This window comes from Rutidosis leptorrhynchoides, chromosome 3 (assembly GCF_046630445.1).
Source record: "Rutidosis leptorrhynchoides isolate AG116_Rl617_1_P2 chromosome 3, CSIRO_AGI_Rlap_v1, whole genome shotgun sequence".
NCBI lineage: Eukaryota > Viridiplantae > Streptophyta > Magnoliopsida > Asterales > Asteraceae > Rutidosis > Rutidosis leptorrhynchoides.
This window is the reverse complement of record NC_092335.1, coordinates 457,487,501-457,491,599: the sequence shown is the minus strand read 5'-3', so window position 1 is coordinate 457,491,599 and position 4,099 is coordinate 457,487,501.

Sequence of the window (4,099 nt, the reverse complement as noted above, 5' to 3'; positions counted from 1 at the left end):
TTTAGTACTTGTGCCTATTTCGTAAAACATTTATAAAAACAGCGCATGTATTCTCAGTCCCAAAAATATATATAAAAGGGAGCAAATGAAACTCACCATACTGTATTTCGTAGTAAAAATACATATAACGTCATTTAACAAGTGCAAGGTTGGCCTCGGATTCACGAACCTATATTAATTATATATATTTATATGTTGGTCAATATTTATCTAACAATTTTTGGTCAAGTCATAGTGTACCACAATCCTAATGCTCGAGACTAATATGCAAAAGTCAACAAAAGTCAACTTGACCCAAAATGACTTCTAAAATTTATACGTGTTTATTATATAACTTAGCTATAGTCGTTTTATATATTTAAATATATTTATTAGATTTTATAATAATAAAAGTCATTTATTAATAAAAATTTATATTAACGTTTATATATGATAAAATATACTTTTATATATCTTAAGTAGTAAAATTTATAAAGTTCACTTAATATCATAAAACTATAGTGGTAAGTATTATTAATGTAATTATATTACGCGTGGTGAAAAATATCCTTGTATCCCCTATTTATTTGATAAAATAATATTGATCATAATAATAATAAGTAAAAGTTGTATTATTTTGTAATAATAATTATTATTATTCTATAAAAAAAATAACAATATTTATATTTACTAAAAATGTTATTATGATAAAATGATAATACTAACATAATAGTAATAATGATATTTTTTAATAACAATGATATTTCTATTAAAATAATAATGACGATAGTAATAATAATCATTTTAACAATAATACTAAAATTCAGTTGACTTTAACTTCAAATCCGTTCATCGAAACCATTCGATTTCTAAATGAAAAGTTCTTAATTTTTCGCTAGCTTTCCAATGACATGCATATCATATACCCTATTTCAGTAGCATATGTATCTAATTCAGGATTCAACAAACCTATCTAAGGACAATATCGAATGTACAAGCATGCATAATCCTATATACTCGAGCACTAGTCAGGGATACCCTATTGATATATAAAAGTTAAGTTATGAGTGCTCACGTATCAATATTGAGATTCAATATTGCAGGAAAGTACGTAGACGCAACGGAGATGATAAACACTAGATTGACCTCATGAGCATACCCATGAACCATACCCATCACCTCCATAGCTATAACCCATAATTTCCTTAGCTTCGACTCATTCAAAAAACTATTTTGAAATCACTCGGACATCACTCCGTCGTAATATTTTATGTATACTAATAATATCTTGAAATAATATAGAGCAAATATATATATATATATATATATATATATATATATATATATATATATATATATGTAAATCGATTGAGAGAGTTTAGAGAAATATATTTTCAAGTTTCTATGAAATAATAAAACCTATTGAATTCTATTTATAATAGATTTTTGAATTATTAAAGTGAATTATTAAAGTATGAATTATTAAAGTGAATTATTAAAGTATGAATTATTAAAGTGAATTATTAAAGTATGAATTATTAAAGTGAATTATTAAAGTTAAAGTAAAGTAAAAGTAAATTAAATGTAAAGTTAAAGTATAGTAAAAATATAAAAACTATTTATGTATAATACGTGTATAAATATATATAATATTAATTTAAATCATTATATATATATATATATATATTTAATGAAATAAAATATAAATATCGTTATATTTATTATACTGGTTATGTAATGAGTTGTCAAAAGTGATTCTAGATATTTATAAAAGTTATATACGTTTTAATAATAAAGTTCCTTTTAAACTGAAAACGTTTTTGTACGTTTGAAAATAGATTAATAGAATATTATGGAAACCAATTCTCCAATAGCTTTTGTCTAACTTTCGTAAATGACACTTTTTATTTTTATTTATAAATAGCTTTACAAATTATTCCGAATATCGTTAAGAGGAATAGATTTCTCAAATCATAGCGGACCTCTCAACAGAGACTTGTAATCATAATTCAATGTTTCTGATAATTCAATCATTTAATATATATATATATATATATATATATATATATATATATATATATATATATATATATATATATTTTTATTTCGTCGATAATCATATTGAAACAAATACATTCATATAAAGCATTATACTTTTAAATACTTTGTTGACATTTTCAATTTATAACATATACACATATACATACATATTCATATATGTTCATTTAATGGTTCGTGAATCATTGGAATTTGGTCGAGGTTTAAATGAATGTATAAACATAGTTTAAAATCCTTGAGATTTAACTTAACAAACATTGCTTATCGTGTCAGAATAATATAAAGATAAAGTTTAAATTTAGTCGGAAATTTCCGGGTCGTCACATAACTTGACTTTTAAAATCAACTAAACACATGTTCTATATCTATATGATATGCTAACTTAATGATTTAAAACCTGGAAACACGAAAAACACCGTAAAACCGGATTTACGCCGTCGTAGTAACACCGCGGGCTGTTTTGGGTTAGTTAATTAAAACTATGATAAACATTGATTTAAAAGTTGTTATTCTGAGAAAAATGATTTTTATTATGAACATGAAACTATATCCAAAAATTATGGTTAAACTCAAAGTGGAAGTATGTTTTCTAAAATGGTCATCTAGACGTCGTTCTTTCGACTGAAATGACTACCTTTACAAAAACGACTTGTAACTTATTTTTCCGACTTTAAACCTATACTTTTTCTGTTTAGATTCATAAAATAGAGTTCAATATGAAACCATAGCAATTTGATTCACTCAAAACGGATTTAAAATGAAGAAGTTATGGGTAAAACAAGATTGGATAATTTTTCTCATTTTAGCTACGTGAAAATTTGTAACAAATCTATTCCAACCATAACTTAATCAACTTGTATTGTATATTATGTAATCTTGAGATACCATAGACACGTATACAATGTTTCGACCTATCATGTCGACACATCTATATATATTTCGGAACAACCATAGACACTCTATATGTGAATGTTGGAGTTAGCTATACAGGGTTGAGGTTGATTCCAAAATATATATAGTTTGAGTTGTGATCAATACTGAGATACGTATACACTGGGTCGTGGATGATTCAAGATAATATTTATCGATTTATTTCTGTACATCTAACTGTGGACAACTAGTTGTAGGTTACTAACGAGGACAGCTGACTTAATAAACTTAAAACATCAAAATATATTAAAAGTGTTGTAAATATATTTTGAACATACTTTGATATATATGTATATATTGTTATAGGTTCGTGAATCAACCAGTAGCCAAGTCTTACTTCCCGACGAAGTAAAAATCTGTGAAAGTGAGTTATAGTCCCACTTTTAAAATCTAATATTTTTGGGATGAGAATACATGCAGGTTTTATAAATGATTTACAAAATAGACACAAGTACGTGAAACTACATTCTATAGTTGAATTATCGAAATCGAATATGCCCCCTTTTATTAAGTCTGGTGATCTAAGAATTAGGGAACAGACACCCTAATTGACGCGAATCTTAAAGATAGATCTATTGGGCCTAACAAACCCCATCCAAAGTACTGGATGCTTTAGTACTTCGAAATTTATATCATATCCGAAGGGTGTCCCGGAATGATGGGGATATTCTTATATATGCATCTTGTTAATGTCGGTTACCAGGTGTTCACCATATGAATGATTTTTATCTCTATGTATGGGGTGTGTATTGAAATATGAAATCTTGTGGTCTATTATTATGACTTGATATATATAGGTTAAACCTATAACTCACCAACATTTTTGTTGACGTTTTAAGCATGTTTATTCTCAGATGATTATTAAGAGCTTCCGCTGTCGCATACTTAAATAAGGACGAGATTTGGAGTCCATGCTTGTATGATATTGTGTAAAAACGGCATTCAAGAAACTTATTTTGTTGTAACATATTTGTATTGTAAACCATTATGTAATGGTCGTGTGTAAACAGGATATTTTAGATTATCATTATTTGATAATCTACGTAAAGCTTTTTAAACCTTTATTGATGAAATAAAGGTTATGGTTTGTTTTAAAATGAATGTAGTCTTTGAAAAACGTCTCATAATATAT